Raw genomic sequence first — 21867 nt, forward strand, 5'->3', positions numbered from 1 at the left:
ATCTTTCAGTATCTCACGATTCAATTTCTCGGGGTCACGATTCAGATCAAAATCGATCCACAACAATTCCCAAATCAAACATCACAACATAGTAACTCACCCATTATTAAGTGGTTATGTCTGCAGTCTGACGTGGTTTGTTTACACGACTTAATGTAACGCTTGCTGTTAGGACACAGTGTCACTCTCTCTGTGGCCGAGTTGTCTGCCGTCATTACAGTTGTTGGTGAATTATTCCTGGTTCGGCTTAATCTAATCTTCAATGAATGAAAGTGACGTTGTGCGACACCTGTCATGCAGTGCATTCAGTATGACAGCCGCGGTAGAGCTGCTTTTTTTTTTGTCTTTCGCAATCAAATATTAATTTTCCTATTTAAATGCAAGTGTAGTTTTTTGTAGTTTTTTAAAAATGTATTTTTGTCGATTCAGGATCATAGAAACTAAGAATTCTTACATCCATTGATTCCCCCCAGCCCTATTTTCTATTTATTATTAAACTCATATTGATTGGAATATGCAGCTCAATATATTCTAATCTTTTAAGCCAACACAAGAAGTTTTTAACGAGTTCAGAAAACAATACAACGATGCAATCTGAAGCTCCAGAACAGCTACTACTTGTTTTCAAGGTCAAGGATGAACTGTCAATCGCAAAAGCTGAGTATTGCACATGATTGCAGTTGCTGTCAGTGTTTAGCTAAGAGATGATGGATCTCCTAGTTCTATCAATACCAAATGGATTTGTCATTGCATGCCTGGGGGATTATTTTTTTTTTTAGAAAAAGCAAAAACAGTTAATCGTTATGTAATTGTGAGGGCTGACAGAGGTGAAACGCATTTTCCTGAAGCATGTTCAAAGCAATGCAGCAATGAGATCAAGACTAAACTAGAATGGAAAGGAGAGCAAGTTTGTTTTGAGTCTGTCCGCCTGTCTTTATGTAACTGTCACCAGTGTGCAGAGGAGATGCTGTGAACAGAGAGCATTGCATGTTGTGACTCAGTCTCTTAGCAGCCACCTCATCTTCACAACCCCGCGGGTCTCCAGAGGCCAGTGCAGGGCCAACCAATCAGAGGGAGATGCCACAATGACCAAAAGGCCGGTGGTGGGCTGTTGCCAGCCGAGAAATGGTTTCAGTCTAGGAAATGGACGTTTGTGCATGTGTTTGTGCATGTGTGTTGATGCGTGTGTGTGTGTGTGTGTGTGTGTGTATATGAATTTAATAGTCTCTGTGTGTGAAGTGAGAGAGTAGCTACCTCAGTCGGCTGCGTGTGTGTCAGTGAATGTGTGTGCCTGTGTCCTTTTATATCCCATTGTTCCTAATGCAGTTTAATCTCCCTTAAACCCAGATGATTTGTTATTTCCCCCGCTTTGCCGTGCACGCACACACACACACACACACGCACACACGTTTAAAGATCCTAAGGTATTTGTGTGAGTCATAAGTCCTTTTCACACATCCAGTCTATCCCTGAAATGTTCAGGAACATTTCCTGCATGGGGTCATCTGTGAATGGGAGCAAGGATCTATATTCAGGGAAATCTGCATTGCCAATTTCTCAGCTCGACATCTAATAACAGTTCAGGGAAAATGCCGGGACATCTGTGTTGTGAATGGAAGCAGTAATATTGCAGGGACAATCACGTAAAAGGGTGACACTGATGACGTATTTGAATCCTCGACTTTGTTTGCGATTTTTAACAAAAATGTAGCGAAGTTCATGGGAGCGGCTGGCAACTACTTCCACTATGTGTTGTTGCCATTCCAAATAAAATTCCACCCATGCCGACCCTCATGTAAATTTACCAGTGATGACCACATCAACTCAACTCACAAGATGGAACCCCCCCCCCCAAGTAAAAAACAAACAAGGTCACCCAAGGTCATCTTGATATGTTGTTAGCTTACTTGATGTACGATAAAATATATATTTACATAAATCCAGCATGTTTAACTTAGAGACTTAAACACTTGAAATTATATCCTCAATATTATTCGATGTAGATTGAGATTGAGAAAATACTGCTGTCTTTGTATCATACTCACAATACAGAATTACATTAGTATGTTGATCAATTTCCATTATTTATTCATGAATTATGTTTAAACGTGATGTTGGCTTCTCTCTTGAGATCATGTGTTCTTTTTGTTGTTTTGTTTGATTTATCTTTTGCAGCATAGTACCAAAAATACTTCAAAAGTAGTTTAAATTAGTTTAAGCCGACTTTTCTCTCTTAAGTATAGACATATTGAAAATAGGCCACCTAGTATACTGGATAATGTTGAATATCAAAGCAGAATGTGTTCTACTTGGAAACTAATGACTATACACAGAGAGCCAGTGACCTTATTCAGGGAACCCAGGTACAGAGATAGAATTAATGAATAGCTGTTCCGCTGATGGATAAATGTAGTTTGAGAAGAGGCCTAATCTGTAACCTGTGACCCATACTGTCCTCATTCACGAGCACATACCATGAAATTGGCTATTTCTGAGAATATTTTATGAACTTTCATCAGTTACTTTGGATGATAGTCAGTTATTTCTCTTAGTCAGGCTGCTGAAGACTCATGGTGACTGTAAGGAAACATTTGAATGCATTTTTTATATATATAACCAGCACTGTGTATTTTGTTACTTTCAGTCATTATGATTCATCCTCTGGAAACTATGAAAGTATGTACAAGATCATGGAAATTCATCCAATAGTTACTGAGAGGAAAAGGCTGGAGAAGTGGTGGACCGTCCAGCAGGTCAAAAGGTCACTGGGCTGATTTCCCGAAAGAGTGAGCATGCAGTGACTCAGGTTTGTCTTTTTGTCCTCTGTGCTTTGTCCCTTCTTTTATCCCCAATGTCCTGTGAAAACATGATTCATACGCAGGTGGGGTGTGGGTCACGAACTGTGCTTTATAGAACATTCCGTCCCCAAATTGGCTGCAAAACTTGATTGTACTTTGCACATAATAAACCCATAAATAGGACTATCGTGCTTTTGATTTATCCCTGCTGACCTCTTTTATCATTCCCCTGGGCCTGCACATACTCTCACTCTGGTGGCAACCATTTCAGAGAGATAAGCCACTCCAGTCTTAATGTAGGTCAGAGAGGAGGGAAAGGAGCGTGAGGGTCAAAGGAGAGGAACAGGTTTATCTCCTGTGTGAGTTGCTCGAATTCCTTCCTCCCGAATATAAACCCCCCCTTTGAGCAAGGCGACATTGAGGAAGAAGGTGTGTGTGGTGCTTTATTTAGCAGCCTGGACCTGCTTGAGTGATGGCCGAGGAGTCGGGGCACTGGGAGAGTGAAGAATTAGGCTAAAGGGAGATGGATGGATGTTAAACCCCTCCATTAGTTTTAGGGAACACGAGCCATTAAGTTTGGCAGTCTCAACTCATTACACAAACACACCGACACCCACACAGACACACTGTCACCTCCATTGCATCACAACCAGTCCGCAGCATCCTGTGTACATCTCTGAATCCTGCAGGCCATTGCAATCATACCTTATATGGCCCAGGGGATAATTGCGCTAGACATTACCAACCCAGCGTTCACTTGAGCTATTGTGGCTTGTAAATTGGATGGCAAAATTGCCTTTTGGGGAATCTCCTATACTATCTAACCAGGCTAAGCCCTAATTCATTCCATTCATATTATATGTGAATAGCAGTGTAGCTTCCACCGTGATCACATGAATAATATAAAGCGTTGTTATGGGTATGTGGTCCGCATATTAATTCTCTATGCCTTTTCTGTCATGCAGTTTGTTGATATTTATAGCGTTAGAGATTTGCATATGTATGGAGACTGTATTTGTCAGGTTTCTTTTTAGCAGCGCAGCACAGAGATGTATTTTGGTGCACACAATACTGGCAAGGCAAAGGTTTGTGTCCGTGCGTCTGAATGGTTGGGGGTAGATACTGATCGAGGGCGTTAAATGACCTGTGACCTCTACAGTCATTCACACCTCTGGCCACTCACTCCTAACTCCACGATCTCTTCACTATTCACAGCCATCGTCTTTGAAGCATTAATATGTGAACTCCTGCCACCTAAACATTTGTCAGTGGGTGTAATTTTGCATAGTTTGACCCAGTTTAAGTTTCATGCATGATATATAGAATGCACGACTGTGGATTTGTGATTAAGATTTTTGAGTGCACAAGAGGATTGGGGGTTTGAGGTTCTGGATTTGTGAAATTATGAAGACATAAATATCATGTATTAGGAGAGACAAAGTGTGTCCCATTGCAATAGTACAGTATATAGTAATTGTATACAGTGGTTACTATACACTAATCCTTAATGTGTATTGTTTTGCAGTAAGTATACAAGAAATCGTCTATAACTTTTTTTGACGTTATTTTGATGACTTTGTTTTCCGAGAGAGTTATCTGTCACACAAATCTAAGTAATTTAATCTAATGTCATTAAAATAACAACCTGTCTACATATATGCATGTTTTTTGGGTGCTGTAGTCTAAAAAGGTTTAGGAATGACTGCCCGACTCACTCCTCAAAACCTACTGAATATTAATTAGTATGCATGTTTCTGGGACTCTAGTGGTTTGGTGATATAGATTTATAACTTAAATACTAAAATGCAAAAAGTTGTGGTAAGAGAAGTGTATCAGCTGTGATGTACTCGTGAAAAAAGAAGCTTAAAAACTTGGTCAAAGTATTTGATTAATCCCTGAAGAATGACAACGTATACTGAATATTTAATTATAATTATTAATCTACACTCATGGCTCATTGTCATTAAACTCGGGGCTGCTGGTGTGCACCGTGAAGCAAGAATTGTGTTGGCCACCAGCCCTGCCACACCAGTCCAGTTTCACTTAGGATTTGCTCAAGACGGACTTAATTTCAATTAGGCTCCGCAATAGATGACAGTTCTCTCATTCACTCAGAGGCCAACCGCAGCAGAGACCAGCACTACACCAGCTTGGACAAAAGAACAACTGTGCTGGACTGTCCTTGAATTCATTCTGGACACAAAATACAAATTAAAACCCGTTTTCACATCGCATTAATATTAATTTTCCATTGGTTTTAAAATTTCAGAAGCACCCATACTAACACGTTTCTACTAGCTTCTCCGCCAGGGCTCCGTACAGCACCACACTGACCCCACGTCGGCCTGCTTGTTGCTATATTTATGTACATATGCGACTGCTGCAAGGTCTGTCTTGAGAGTCATTCAAGTACGTGATAATAAAAGCCCTTCTCCCTCTCTATATTCGCCGACTCTCGGTACACACGGTACAAAAAGGAGCAAACAAAATCCTACCACAAATAACTGCGCGCTGACATACTTCTGGAAAACCATAGAAATGGACCTCTTTGTGCCAACACAGAATTTAAAGTGGGGAGAAATATGGAAGCAGTCGACAGCTGCGCCAAGCAAGTACTATAATTGATAGTTTGAAAGTGTGGTTGTTTACTGTGCTGTCAGATGTATTTATCAACATCCTCGTAATGAAGAATGGCCGAATGTGGCTGAAACTGTGTGAATAAAGAGTCTGGGCTTCACTGGAAAGGTGAAAGCGTTACACAACTCTGCCATATGATTCCTTCCCTATTTTTTTTTTTTTTTTACAACAGCGGATGGGTCACCCCACACAAGCTCAAAATATCCATCGGTTGGGGGATGAAGGTATGTGGGAGAGTGTAAGGGGTGAGGGGGTGGTCAGCTGTGAAACAAAAAAGGCTGACATTTGTTGCGGAGGGTTTCCCCTCAGCTCACCGTACCATCTAACCTTTCATGTACTGTAATTCCCCCCTCCTCGGCTCCTCTTTTAGGTTTTAAAGGGGGGCAGGATTTCAGGTTTTCCCCACTATCCAAGAGCCAAAGTGAAACCGGAAACACTTTCCCAGAAGTATGATATTATTAATCGTAGTTCATTTACTAAAGATCCATCCCTGCTACGTGACCTTGCTCAGAAACTAGGGGAACAGAGGCTAGCTGACATCAGGACTTTAGCTCTCTGTTGCTAACTCGATATGGCGATATGATTGTGGGCTTCATGTCCCCTAAGGGAAATTTCACAGCGCTAAGAAAGCTAAAGGAGAGAGTGGCCTGTTTTGGACGGTACGTAACTGAAAATGTCCAGCTGAAAACCCCTGCTGGTATAATGACATAATGACTTTAGCTCAGTTGCAAAGGGCATGTTTATATTTCTGAGTGAGTGATAGTGGCAGAGACTTAAAGAGAGAAGTCATGGTCTCTCTCTCTCTCTCTCTCACCAGGGAGATTTTCATCATCTTTTCTGTAGTCTCTTCCTTCCGCCGTTCATGCGCTCAAGGTCACGTGATTCTTCTCTGGCCTGTGACCTCAACTTGTCATCTTAGGTTTCCATGGTGACATATGTCTTGACGGGGCTATTTTTAACTGCCTGGCCACAGCCAACTTGGTACACTGGGGTGGGGGGGGCTAACGTCAAGCGGCTGGGGGAAGTTCTGTGGGAGTTTAGGGGCTTCCAGAGTGGGGCTTCCCGGCTGTAGTGATATCATGCCGGGGTGTCATCCATCCACATGATCTGTTAATGTAACATTATGTCTGCCAGTGTCGGACAACCTAGAAGGTCTTCCTTACAATAGGAGACGGGGGATTTTAGCCAGCTAAAAATGCCCTCCATGCACACTTGGTTCAGCGTCCTTCCCATTCATAAAGCATGTGTTAATATTTAGGTTGTCGTGTCAAAGATTTGTGTCTTATATTTGTCTGCTTGTGTGTTAGTGTAGGTTTATGTTTTGCTTTAATTTAGGGCGTTTAGTTTCTTGTAAGTTTAATAGTTTCCATGTGTTTTGGTTTTCCAGAATACACACTTTTTTTGGCAACCCCCGTGGAGACATGAGCACAAATAATATTTTTCAGTGTGTTAGTGACGCCACTCAGATCATTTGTAATGTGCTCGGTTGTTGGTGTGAGAATGTGTCTGTCCAGTGGAAACTTATAGCCTCTTATTTATCGGTTCCTGTCTCTTGAGGTCAAGACCGAAAGAGGAAGTGAAACACGGCCGTCTTGTCGGTGGTGTTTGTGTCTTTGGCAGCTGTTGTGGTTGTTAATATTTGTGAACAGCTGCTTTCATGGCACTTATTTTACGTCATGTTTGCACTGTTGCATGTTACTACTAGGTTCAAGTGGTATTTCTAAATATTTATACAATTAGTTTTATCCTAATAAGGTACCTTGTAAGTGGGGTTTTCCATACAGCAACCGAGAAACACAGTCAGTAAATATTTCTCTGATTCACATGCAGGATAATTTTAGCCAGAATTAAAATGAATACGATTTTTTGAGATAAATATTATTATATCGTATTATAGTACATACAGCTTGAAAACACAGATTTAAATGTTAAATGCTATATGGAAGAGAACAAACACAATTGTTACATTTCACAATATCATTTTGTCATTTCATGAACTAATTTCCTTTTTTTAGTTTCCTTTTTACGTTTGATTCTAGTCCAAATTATATTGACTTATATAATAATTTATTATAATTTATTTGTTATATTTTGCCCCATAGTTTTTAGTGCTAAAACAATGCATGAACATACATAGTAACAACTTTTAGTGCAGTCTTGAAGAGAGTATGCAGACAGGAAACATGGGTGGAGGGATAGAAAAACGCCCCAGACAGAGCAAAACATTCAAGTCATAAGTCTATTTTCTTCTCCACTATTGTGTGTTGGGCCCTGATGGCTGCCAAGACATCCTGTGTAGACTGAAACTGCTGCACTGCTGACATGTTGCTTTCACTACCTGCACACTAACCTGTGTTTCAGTTCAAACTGAGAATGATATGTGCAACTAACACCAGAGCCTATTGTGCAGTCTGTTCTTTACTATCACAGTTGGCTTAAGAAACCTGAGTCAGCCATTTGTGAAATTGTCACCCTATTAATGGAGTCAAGAGATCCCTGCGTTATATCACACACAGTGAGCATCAAACAGCAGTCCAGGAGGTCACTGTGACACCCTAGTCGTGTAAGCAGCCCAACAAAGCATGGGCTTTCAGACTGGATGGAAACTTCCACTGGCCGTCTTTGGGTGTCATGATGTCATGGAGTCGAGGCTGAGGGCATCGACTGGCTCTCACATATACAGATTCACGTACATCCTTTGTTTCTTTTCGCCCGTGACTCTCTCTCTCTCTCTCTCTCTCTCTCTGCCTCTTCCTTTTTTCCAACTCTCGTTCTCTAAGTCTGACTCCGACACACGTCAGCACAGATCCACAGGTCGTGACCTCTCACTTACAACGACTCCGAACAAAAAGATGGAGATTGAGCCAGAGGCAGAATGGCAGTTTTATTCTGCTGATGCAGAGATTTTCGGAGCATTCCTCCTGCGCCCAAGGGATGTTACTATTACTTTTAGTTTCTTCTAGCATCAGCTGTTTTCACAAGGAGTTGAATAAAACATCCCTAAGCTGTCAATTACCATTCTTTCACTCTAAGGTGGGTTTTCCAGAGTCTCTTCTGTGCAATGGCCACACTAAAGCGCTCTGATTTGTGTGTAATCTCCCCCCAGTTGCTCACCTAATGGTCTCGCCCATGCCCACTGATGATGACTGTGGTGATGTCAGAGCAAAGAGCTCAAACCGGCTTTGGCGGGGGTGCAGAGTAGAGGGGGGGTGGGGACGCTAGAGGTTAAAGAGGTGACGTAGAATTCAACCCACAATCGGAGGAAAGATGAGCGCATTCGTAACTAAAAACACACATTAACACTCGTACGAAGGCAGAAAAGCATGTGAACACTTTCACATCCAACACACTCTGTAGTCGCTTCCTCCACTGAACAATAGACACGGAGGGATTAAGACTCGCAGCAGGATTCCAGCTACAAATCGCCTCACTGCAAAAGTCTTGATCAGATCAGCATGGCGGCACTCCTGAGATGCTGACAGGAGGTCACATGACTGTGTGTGGTACAGACCGGTCAGGGACTAGCCATGATGTAATGGTCACACGCATGCAATGGCACAGCCTAATGCAGCACAGCATCACCACAGACCCACAGGCAGACATTCGTCCTTGCGCGGCACTACAGCTGCCACCACACTGGCTGAATAATCATTCACGGAGGGATTTCGGAGATTTGGGTAAACAACGGAGGTGCTCGACTATTGGACGGAGTGGCGTTTTACTCCCATCATATTAAATATTTTCCTATTGGTCAAAAAATTCATGTTTGGAGGGATTTAAAGAAGCTTTAGCTACTGGATGAAACGATTTGAGTGCTCTACTCCCCTGCAGTATTAGCAGAAGTCTTCTTCAGGGACATGTTGAATATTGATATTAAATTAAGTCTTTACTTTCATGGAAAGAGCTGAAACCATTTCCTGGTACAGATGTCAAAATAAGTGGTTCTGCTGACAGTGCACCACTTTGCAGCTCTACATGCCCCGATCACTGACACAAAGAAGTTCACAGAAAGACAGACGTACACGATGGGGATCAGAGAATTCAAAAGAGCCGTCAATGTCTGGTTATTATTGGTTTGTATGTAAGCAGGCACGTCAAATATTCACTGTATGAAATGAGGAGCATTGTTCTCATGTATATTCATATTTCCCTGTGATTTCCAGCTTTGGAGCAGGTTCAAAAGGCAAATGCCCTCTTTGCTATTGGCTGGAGTTTGAGTTGTGTTCATTAGGGTAAACAAACTGTGCTCCAGAGATAGCACTGAGGCCATTCACCCCACCCTGGCACTGAGCTTATAGTAATACCAGCCTGCACGCACACACTAGCATCATTCAACTCCTCCGTTTCCTGTACTTCAATGCATCGCGCGCCACCAGGTAACACGACTCAAAACAGAAACCGTGCAAACGCTCAATAGCCTGCCTTCGCCAGGATCGCCAGAGCTCCGCGGTTTGCCCCTGGCCTTCATCCTTATTCACACTCAGTGGGTTTTTACTGATGCGTCCAGTGTAATGCCCTGTCTCTGCTTGTGGCCCGCCCCAAGTAATGACCTCATCTGACAGCACAGCTGCCAGTAGGCAGCAGACTGCTTATGAAACCAGGCCATTCTATCCCTAAAATTCAGAGGTTGTGCAACTGGAGTGGGAGCAGAGCGTGTCTGTGTGTGTGAGCGCAAGTTGTGGTAGAAACGGTGTCATTATGCAACAGCGTTGATATTATAGCTGCAAATAAAATTCAGAGGAATTTTGAGCCGCGTTGTGCTGTTGAAAGGCAATTTGTCGTGCATGCGCACACACGCGCGCTCGCACGCACACACGCACACTTGAAAGTCTCGGACCACTTGTGAATAATAGATACAGAAGTGATGTCCTTGGAGTGGCCTGGAAACAGAGCAGATTAAATGTGCACCAACCCTGACCTCACCCAGACCATGTTACACACTCCCACACGCACAGACACACACACGCGACCCCCAGTGACGACAACACTCCAGCTGACCAGTAAGATCAGCAGTTACCAGCGCTCATAGCAGCTTCGTAAAACAGAAAATAGTGATCGTCTGTGTGTTTAGGTACACTGCGATCAAGTTACATTGTTTGATAAGGCAGCATGACTCATCCAAGTGCTGCTCGGAGACTAAAACTGGTAGAGCTAATTAGAAGCCGCTGCTAAAATCGTATTTTTGTACACTGTTCTACAAAAAATGGAAGTGATCGGTTCAGTTTTCCCCTAAAAATAATAATTAGGTGCTCCCCCTGTAGCTAAGGATTATGATCTCTCTCCACATGAATCGCTTTGTGCTGACTTCAGCCCTCGTTTTACTATGAGACAGCAAAGACACTGAACATTGCGGTAGTGCTAAATCCTGCATTGTGCACCACTCAGATTTAACATCTTTAATACTGTGTTCAAAGTTTAAATATTCTACATTTTTGTGTGTGTGTGCAATTAGGAGTCGGAGGATGATTGGATTGTAACACAGGCTTGTGACATCCTTTCTTTTCTTTTAAGGTTTAGTTCTGTTAAATATGTAACTCTCCTTTGATTCGCTTCACTGATGCGATCAGAAATACTGCACATATTGATTATGTATTTTATTCAAGCACTGCATGTTTGTTCTCTCTGTCTCTTTAAAGCTATGGTCTACATTCTGAAAATCAGTTGAGCCTCTGAGACAGATTTGAAAAAAGCCCCGCCCCCCACAAACAAACCCCTCCCCTCGGTGTTCCACGATTCGACGAGGCGGGAGTGGGAGGGGACAAGGCGGGATGACGAGGAGGTTATTCAGGCCTACGGCTGATAGACTGAATGGATTTTTTTATTCCAAATCGTAGACTATAGCTTTAATGTTCGTGCCGTCATCATCAGTGACGAACATTACACCACTCTGGGGTACACCTGAAGATCTTGCCATTCTGAGTTGATCTTGCCTGCCTGTTGCAGCAGCGAGAGCTCGTGTTCACGTTTCTGCCTCTCCTCCGCTTTTAAGCCGAGAGCAAACGTGACCTACTTGTTCATAATTGGACTCTTGAACATCCTCTGCTTTCCAATCCCTTCAAACTGCTCCTCCGCCTTTAAAGAAGCCATGAATAATGAAGTGAGCTTTGCGTCATCATTTGTATGGGTAACAATGTTGGCATGTCGAGCCAAGGCATCTGATCCTGTCTTCCAATGACATGATGGAACATGCCGGCTGGTGTTAGCTTTCACCAGGTAAGGCTGCAATATTGATGAGGAGGTTGAGGTGGTTTTTCCACTGCCTCAAACTCCCAGCGGCTCCTCCTCTCGTCGGTTTATCCCGATCATTTGATATGACGCCGTGCCGGGGCAGCGGCAGGGGCCGACGGGTAGATGGTCGGGCGAGTCGGACGAAGTGGAGTATAGAAGGGAAGGGAGGAGCAGAGCGCGGCGTGCACATTTTCCATCTGTCATGAAAGTGGAGCAGCTCATTATCGCAGAGTGCTCTCTACTGAGCTGACCTGAAAAGACAAGTAGAGTGTGTGTGTAGGTGCAGGTTTGAGAGAATGTACATATAGTATTATTGTGTCCTAGTCGTGCCTTAGGGTGGAAAGGTCAGAGTGCAAGTGTATAAAACAAATGCAACAGTATTTCTACCTATGTCTGTTGCATACACCTTTATTTTTTAGGATCAAATCCATCATTGTAGCATTTTAATCCCAGTGCATCATCCAGCACCAAACTGAGGCATCAAGCAGGCATGTTTTTACGATTGAGAGGACATTGTTTTCCTGTTTCCCAGATGTCCTCCACCGCTCGGATAAATCATCGCCCTCGAAAGTATATAAATAATGTAGTGCAGGCACCAGTAATAAAGTGGAAGGCAGGTGAGTGGCGGAGAGGAGGACTGTGATGAAAGTTATATAACTAATGGGTAAGAGAGAAAATAATGGAGTGGATATACCGTCATGAATCTGTAATCTCTCTTCAGTTTGTAAGTGATTATTAGGCCACTTGTGTGTGGGTCATTTATCTTTGTCGCTGCATCGTGAGCAATATCGCAAGCAGGGAGTAATGGTGGCACCGGCGGCATCAACCTTCTCAGGTTGTCGTTACCAGCACACAATTTGATCACAACTATTTTTTTGGTGCAGCATGGCATTAAATCAGTGGTAGAACGTACATTGACTTGAGTACTGCACTTAAGTACATTTATTTTTTACTACTTTTCATACATCAAGTATATTAAATACAATGCATTGTTATACAGAAAATTAAGCAACACAAAAACATATACCATTAGTTCTATTTCACTCATTCACAACATTAAAACACATCTGACTTGTTACTGCACCATTAATAATAATATAATATAATATATCATAATGTAACAACAAGAGTCCATTGGCTTCATAGTGAGTATTTTTACTGATATTTATACTTGAGTACTTTTAAAATGGTGTTATTAGTAGGTTTTCGAATTCCACCACTGGTATTAATCATTGAACCTGACCCAGTCGGTCTCTCCCTGCCTGCACTTTCATTAGGAGTGGCGAGTGAGTCGGAACCTCTCGTCTCCACCAGCCTCCTCCTCCTCCTCCTCCTCCTCTCTCTCTCTCTCTCTCTCTCTCTCTCTCTCTCTCTCTCTCTCTCTCTCTCTCTCTCTCTCTCTCTCTCTCTCTCATTTTGCTTTTTAAAATCATCAGCTATAGACTGCTGGAACACGATCACTACCTACACCAGCATCACGCTGTGTAGTGCTGTTTACGTATTCCATGTAATTATTATCACCCAAACACATAATAACCAGTCACACAGAAGGAACTGAAAGCATCCTGAGGTAGCATTTCTGCTCCGTGTGCACAAATGCAGTCTCGTAAAAACACAGGACTGCGGCGAGCGTGTATTTGACCCTCCGTGCACACTCGCAGCTGCTCAGCACAGTTGACTTTAGAGACTTTGGAGATTGGGATTGAATAGACGGCGGCTGATGTCTCTGTTCTGATGGTAATCATGCACTCTTATGAATGTGACCACGTCACATATGCAACCATTTTGGTCATAGTTTTATTTCTATATACTGAAAATCTGAACCCCCAGTTGTCGTCAGAAAGGTTTTCTAGCAGATTTAACATGCAGGCCTTTCTGAGGAAATCCACCTAGTGAACCATGTGATGAACATAAACAATTTCCAAAGGGAGAGGATATAAAGGAGCTTTCTGCCTACGCCTGATCCATGGGGTTTAAGGTCCCAGTTGAGAATTCACCCTGTCAATTTGTGACTGTGCTTGAGGGCACAACAGAAGCAGTGGCTCTGATACAGGAGGATAGAGCGAATAAAAGAATAGTGGAGAGAGAGAGGATAGAGGCACAGCAGGGAGAGCAGGGGAGAGAGTAGCAAAAATAAATCTGGAGGGACCTTGCGGATTGGTAATAAAGCCTCTGAGCCCAGATGTCCATCTGAATAAAAAGATTTTTTCAGTTGTTTTTTTTTTTTTTTTTCTTTTCCTTCTACAGTCACACTAACAGACAAGTAGAGCTTTGTGAGAGAGGAAAAGAAATCGCTGCAGAGCATTTGAAACTGTATTTGATAAATTGTCCTTATTGCAGCAGAATCCATGATGTGAGGACCACAAAACCTCAGTGAACAATTGGTAGCTCAATGTGAATCCTTCGGCAGGCTTTACCACTTGTGCCTCGACTGGAATTAACTTCCCTTCCTCGCTCGAGCGTGATGATTGATTTCAAGGTCTGGCTGCAAACCTGTCCAAACTGTACTTGGCGAAAGAATGTGTTTCACAATAGCCATTTCATAATTTTGTACCCCCTCAGTTTGACAGAAAGGATACCATAGAGGGCATAATTGATTACCTGCCGTGTCCTTGTTATGTCTGCAGCCTTGGAGCTGCAGGGCGGTGTGTCACACTTCTCGCTGCAGTGCATGGCTGCTGTGGTTAATCAGAAAACAGGCCATAACCTGTTTGATGTTTCAAGCTTGATCCTAAAATGGAAAGCGTGGAGGGCGGCGAGTACCAGAGCTGCTTTGTGAAATAATTTATCTCACAGCAGCAGCTTAAACATTAATGTTAAGCTCATCAGCAAACATGCTGATGTTGTGCTGAATATGAACGTAGGGTTGAACATGACTTTGTATTGTCTGCTGGAGACTGGCCTCCCAAATAAAACCAGAATATTGCTGTTTCAAGTAGTATAATAGTAACAGTAGTAGTTATTATTGTAGCCATGATGACAAAAGTCCCCTAACCTTAAACGAAGAAGTAATTTTTTACCCAAACCACAATCTTTCAATTAAGCTAGTGTTGGTTAGGGCCTAAACCCAACCAAGCCTCAACCATAGTGTTATCACATCATAAAATCGTTTTCTTTTTTGTGAAAAATGTGGTGGCGCCAAGTCAGAAAACGCTTCCAGGTGTTGTTTGGGGAGGGCCAACAATGTATTTGTTTTTTGTCATTTTGGAGGACTCGTGTATGCTGCCACTGTTCAACTCTTTTCTGCATTGATTGATTTGCTGTAGATCACATTCTGCACGCTGGTTCGGTCACATTTGCACATCAACAGGAAGTGAGATAAGACGTAGCAAGAGGCGAATCTACTTTCGGGTTCCTCAACCCCAATAGATAGGAGTCATAAGTCGCCACACTTGCTACAAAAACAGCAACAGAGTTTCCTGCCTCCTCTGACCATTTCTTAATCAATATTAAATCCGTTTTTATTGTTTAATAATGGCAGAGTAATTAATTATTGGACTGTGGCCACGAGATTTAGGTCACTGTTATCTATGACTCCATCATATATTACATTTTTTTCAAACATTTCCTTCCTTCCCTTGCAATAAACACACATTAGCCGTCCAAACTGCACCATCAACCCTTCATCAGGGGCCAGGGAAATTGTCGACTAAGCATGACACTGTTCCAACCTGTTTGGCCCATCTTGTGCTTATAAAGCCTGAAAGACCAAAGGTGGCAGCACAGTGGCTGGCTAAGGGCAAAGTTTGTTCTCTTTCAGATAGGGCAGAGGGTTCTGTTTTTGTTTGTCTGGTGAATATATCACCAGCAGTTCATCTTATATTAAATGCAGCTCTACTGTCTGTGTTGCTCTCATTTTTGACAGTGTAGTGTGTGGAAGGAAAATATTTTCTGAATGGTGGAAAAATGGCTGATTAAGTGTGTCTGCTCACTAAATTGCCTGCAGACACTTGACCTTGTCAACCCCCCAGTTATGGGTGAGACATTTATGTTGAGTCGTTTTATGGAAGAGACTCACTATATGCGCCCTTTGAACTCTGATGAGTGACGTGGGGGGATGGGCCATGAGTTCAGCCTAAGCCTAAGAGCTAAATAACCTTGTTGTGCTAATACAGTATGTCTATAAGCCTTTAAAAGCTCAAGCTTTAATCTTTATAACTTATGAAGCATTAAAAATCTACAATAAGCAAAAGATTTCCCTGCTGCAGCAAGTTAGTGTCAGTTTAATTTTAATCTGCAAGTGTGTGTGTTTGAGTCTGCAAAACGTTAACCCCAATCAGTATGGAAATAATTCTATGGTGAATTGACTAGACAGCTACAGTATGTCCTCGGCTGACCTAGTTAACCATGTGCATAATATCCCTCAGCTCCAATTGCTGTTGACTCATAGCAGGATGACGATGCCTCCTGTATGCAAGCGAGAAGCTGAGTCTTAATATGTGACTGAGCACCATGAACTCTTAACTTTGCGAACCCCGGGAGATCCAGTACATCAGTAGAAGTTTGATCAAAGTTTGTGATAGAGACATAATAATTGACCCTTACTTTGTGATATACAATTTTAAAGCAAAGGCTGCAATATTCAGTAGTAAACATATATAAATAAAATCTTCAGAATTCATTTTGTACTATTATTTAGTCATTAAAATCATATCATCTCTTCATTTACTGTCTAGTTTTCCTCAATTTACTATTTCTTTAATTGAACTGCTAGCCTGAATATCTATGTATATATGCTTTAAATTGCAGGTGCAAGTATAAAAGCAAGCAAAATAAATCAGTCTGAGCAGATACTGCATAGTAGAAAGCCATAAATATATAGCTTTTGTATAGTTTCTAATGTATGTTTAATGTATAATGTATGTTCTATGTATGTTATTGCTACTGGATGCTTGAATTTCCTTCGGGATCAATAAAGTATCTATCTATCTATCTATCTATCTATCTATCTATCTATCTATCTATCTATCTATCTATCTATCTATCTATCTATCTATCTATCTATCTATCCATCTATCCATCTATAATACAATACAACTCAACATGTAATGAAATATGTATCCTGGATAGAGGCAAACAACTATAAAACTATGACAAGAGTTTACAGCCTTTCTAGCAGCTCTATGACGCTGTGATGCTTTGAGCTAAATGCTAACTTCAGCATGCTAACATGCTGGTGTTTAGCATTTTTAATGTGTATCGTGTTATGTATACTGTATATGTATATGAATGATATGTTGTAAGAGAATACATCCTCTGGGTTACATGAATGCCGTGAATGAATTTTGTGACAGTCCATTCTACCGTTGCCGAGTTATTTTAGTCTGTGATGGACTGGACCAACACACTAGCAGTAAAGCTAAACAAGCTGCACTCTGTTAGCATAGAATTATTGGTATGGCCAGCTTTGCCAGGGCACAGTGTTAGCATGAATATGTGTTTGTTGGCGGGTAAGTAATGTAGTGCTTTTTGTCTATGCAGGGTTAGTTTTATTGTAGAAAATAGGCAGATTGAACTTTGCTGTGTTGTCCTCCTCGTTGTCTTGACTGCACATGAACTCATGTGCTCACTGGTTACCTCTCAGGCTGAAAATGAGCTCTTGAACTCCCACTGAGTCTCCCAACTCTCTCTTTCTCACTCACACACACACACACACACACTGAAACTAACTGAATCTCCACTTCCTTCCCTATAATTGCCCTGGGGGCTTACTGGACCTTGGCATTCCACTCACTCAGCACTTAGAGTTTAGCTGCTCGCCTGTGTCAGGGCATGACAGGCTCACCACCCTGTATGTCCCAACAGCGATACGGCTTCATGGCAACACGTTAACACTCGGGCCCCCCCTCCCCTACAAGCACAGCATGATGAACCATGGCACTGAGACAGGTAATGATGTAAGCTTCCCTCGAGTCACTCTGGCCACAGCTCGTTGTTGTGATATCATTTTTCTTCGCAGTATTTATGGATAGGTGGTGAGTATGCGTAAGGCAATGTTAGCAACTAGACCCAGCGGATGATTTTAGCAGGATGAGACGGTAGGATAAAACTTTCTGTATGTTAGAATAACTTTACTTAACATTTTAAGGAAACAGATTTTGCACCTGACCCTGAAAATACAGCTCTAATTGATATAAGTGTGTAACTATATGCTTATGCATAAAAGTACAACCTAGCACTCCACATGAAAACACACACATCAAAGCATCAAAACATCACTGAGTGCACTTTTAAATAAAAACAAGATGCAGTTTTGCTTGAGGTAGGGCTGAAAAGTACTCTTTTACAATTCGTATGACCGTTGGCATGTTGACTTTTGCAATGTTTCCAACCTACCAGCTGTTTCAGTGGAGCGGCTCAGTAGCCAGCAGTAGACCGTGGTTGTACTTGGCAGCACCCAGGTGTGAATGCATGGAGCTGTGTGAAAACGAAGCACTGTGCAGCCGACAACAGAGCATGCATGTTCGTGCAGCAGTCTCTCCCGGAATCAATCAGACCCTTCTTTCAGTGGCACCGCCATGCGGTCCGTTTGAGTGGGTTCCTTTATTGATTCATGGTACTTAACCTAGACCTCTATACATGCTGCTGACTGCTGTTTAAGTAGCATGGATGCCAGACCTAAGGCCTCTCTTCAGATAGGAATATGAGTCTAGCTTACAAGTAGGATCAGACGGGAAGAGGAGCGCAGTGTTTACAGCAGATAAGTTAGGTGTCCTACTTTCAGCCTGCAGAAACATGTTTTTGATCATTAGTGCATGTGCTCTAGTTTATATTATGTGTGTGTGTATTAATATGATGTTTTACTCGTGTGTGTGTGTGTGTGTGTGTGTGTTGTATAAACTGTCATAGCCTATAAAGAGATGACGTCATGGTTTGATACTGATGATGCCTCGAAAACCTTTAGAAGCTAGTAGGGCTGTGGAAATGTAATCTCTGCTGTGTGTGTGTGTGTGTGTGTGTGTGTGTGTGTGTGTGTGTGTGTGTGTGTGTGTGTGTGTGTGTGTGTGTGTGTGTGTGTGTGTGTGTGTGTGTGTGTGTGTGTGTGTGTGTGTGTGTGTGTGTGTGTGTGTGTGTGTGTGTAAAAGCAAGAGAGGGAGAGAGTGGAGTCTAATCCTGGTGTGTCTGATGGTGTAGGACTTATTGTGTGCGTGTGTGTGTGTTTCTCTGCCTGTCTTGTATGTGTGCGCTGTAGTATTCCATACCATGATTGAAGGTAATATTCACAGACACATGTGCTCTCTCTCACTCATTCACTCTCTCTCTCGCACAAGCACACACACAGAGGGATCAGACATGCCTCTGTCAAACCCCCTGCAGTCCACTATCATCCCATTCCCTGGCATGGCGCACAGCTTAGCCAACAAGTATACATGTGTGTTTGTGTGTGTGCTTCTGTCAGTTTCTGTTTCCTATCTGCGTGTTTCCTCCCCCACCATCTTTTTCTCCCATCCATCACCTCTCTTTCTGTTCCTCTACTTTTCCCACCTCCCTGCATCATCCCTCCCTTTACCTCCATCTCCTCTAGTGTATACGTGTTGTAACAACGGGGGTACTTGGAGTAGACAATGACCGCGTAGGCAAACTGCAGGCTTGTCAAGCTAAGAGCAAGAGAGACGGCATAATGGCAGGGTTAAATTGATACAATCCTCTGGAAAATTGGTAGAATCTTGTAGAAACTCTCTCTCTCTCTTTCTCTCTCTCTCAGACATGTGGACATCACTGTGAGAGGGAAAAATAGAAAGCAAAAGAGAGAAAGCGTGAAAGAAAATAGACATGTAAGTGGTTGGTATTATTTCCGTGATTCAGTAAAAACATGCAGTTACGTCCACTTAAAAGCAGGAAACATGTTCCTTGATAAATCCCTACAGATTCAGCGAGAGCAAAGTTGAAGCTTAGTGCCACTTTTTCCATTTGGAAAGAATTTTTGCTGTAATAGGATTTACAGAAAACAAGTCCATTTTAGAAAGAATAATATAACCCACAAGAAGAAACGAGGCCCATTTGACAAGCAGCACCCTTCATAAAAACTGGAGGTCGTGTTTGTTTGGAAGCAAAGCTCTTTTGCCAATTTTGCATGGTCTTTTTAGATGTTTTCTAAGTTCAGTTCCCCATCTATTCATATGCAGGATACTAATATGGGCCTGTTAAAGCAGTTATTTTACCCGCAATCATATAACTAGAGAAAACAGAGAAATTATTCCACTATACAGAATGGAAAACCAAGATAACATTACAGAGCAATAGAAAACTTAAATGAAAAATCACAAATGTAGTGTATGACCTATATGCCACGATGCATAACTCACACACTTGCACAAAATTTTAAACCCCTGCTGTTCTACAGAAAGTTAAGCATATCTGAAAGGTCAACTTTCATGCATTTAAAGATAAACAAGTGGCGCCCACAGTGCGCTCCTCCATCACTCACTCATGTACACACTGCCTGTGTGAGTGGCGCGTGTGTGGTGCTGAACCTCTTGCTTTTTTATGTCGGCACCCATGTTAACAGATTAGAGCAGCCACACTGGCGACGTGAGTAGCACAGTCCCAACGTATCTCTTCGTTTCGCACACGTTAACAGCAAAAATAGACCGTGAAAACGACCTATTGACAGTGACATCAAACAAGCAACATTACAACAGTTTCAATCATGCATCTGTAGAATGTCAGAGACATAAAGCAAAATTGAATATTGATTTTTTTCTTTTATTTCCTGTTTCTATTTCAAAATAAAAGCCATGTAGTGGCTTCCTGTGGAAGAAATCCCTTCATTTGTTGACAAAGGCTTTTATTCTGAAATATTTTCAGGCCAGTTTTGTGGAAAATGCAGTGACTCCATAAATGAGAAAGCATCTGTTAAATGTGGATTGCTATTATTATGATTTACAAATGAGCACACAACCTTATCCTCTTAACCTTTTGCCTAAAATATATAGCTATAAATGAAATTATAATGAAATGAAATGAAACATTGTCATTATTATTTAAGAAAGAAGGGCTGGCAGAAGCAGCCCCCAGAAGAAACGGTGTTGGTGTGAATACCAGCGCAGAGACGCAGCCGTTCAGTGACATAGCCGCTACGCGCTGCTCACGCAGGCAGTTTGAGCAGAGTAAATACAGCCCTCTATGTCGATGGAAAAAACAAGGTTTTTTCATCGTTTTATTTTGGAAAATTCCTGATAGCAAATGTGTTACAGACATGGAATATCTAAATAAAAAAAAAGCTTCTTCTTCTTTTCTTTTCTTTTTTCCTAAAACAATGAATTTAATTGGATTTTAAGTATTTTTCCTTCCCGGGGTGTGTTTTGGTACAAAAACACACACAGTCTTGACATCTGGCCAGTGGTTTGCTATGTTCTAGCGAACCTTGATGCAAGCTGTTCGGGTGCGGGGACGTTCAGGGAGGAATATCCAAAAAAAAGAGAGAAAAATGTAATGATATAAAAAGAGATAAGGGCAGATAAATATGCAGAGCCTAACTGACAGGAACGAGGGTAAACACATTTGTATGCATGATAGAAACCAAGATAGGGAGGCAGCTGGAGATAGAGGCAAAGACAGAAGCAAATTCAATGACATCACTGGAGTTGGTTTGTGCATGTGTCGAAAGTAGATGTGAGTGTACTAGTGCGTGTGCTGGGAAGAAGGGAGGGCAGAGAGCGGAGCGGTGACGTATTGTAATCTGGAATACTGAGAAGCCCAGCTGTGCAGAATCTGGGCATAGCGAGGGCTTAATGTTACGTCACACAAACACACACGCACACACACAAATGCACTCATAGGCTGTCGTGAGTCCTGAAGGAACACAACTGTCACGAGGGAGAAAGGTCAGGAGGGTTAGCTCACGTGTGTCTACGCTGTTTGCATTTTGTACACCTTGTTTTGATGTCTTTATTTCAAAATACTAAGAATATTCAGTCTAGCCATCATCCCCTGCTGACACTTTTCTGTCAGCCCTCCTCTTCCCCTGTGCTGCCATGCACTCTGGGAAGGAAGCAGTAATGCCAGATGGAGACGTGGTCAGCCTCAATGGGAGCCACAGTGCAGGATGGGCGATTTGGACCCCACTCTCTGGTAGCAATTTGCCCGGGGGAAAAAAATAACTCTTTCTCGGACTGGAAATACTGTATGTTTCTAATGCGCCTCCACCCAAAGGACTGATGGCACAATCTCTGCAAAGAGCAGAGGAAAATACCTATTCCTA

This window comes from Eutrigla gurnardus (assembly GCF_963514095.1).
Source record: "Eutrigla gurnardus genome assembly, chromosome: 21".
Classification (NCBI taxonomy): Eukaryota; Metazoa; Chordata; class Actinopteri; order Perciformes; family Triglidae; genus Eutrigla; species Eutrigla gurnardus.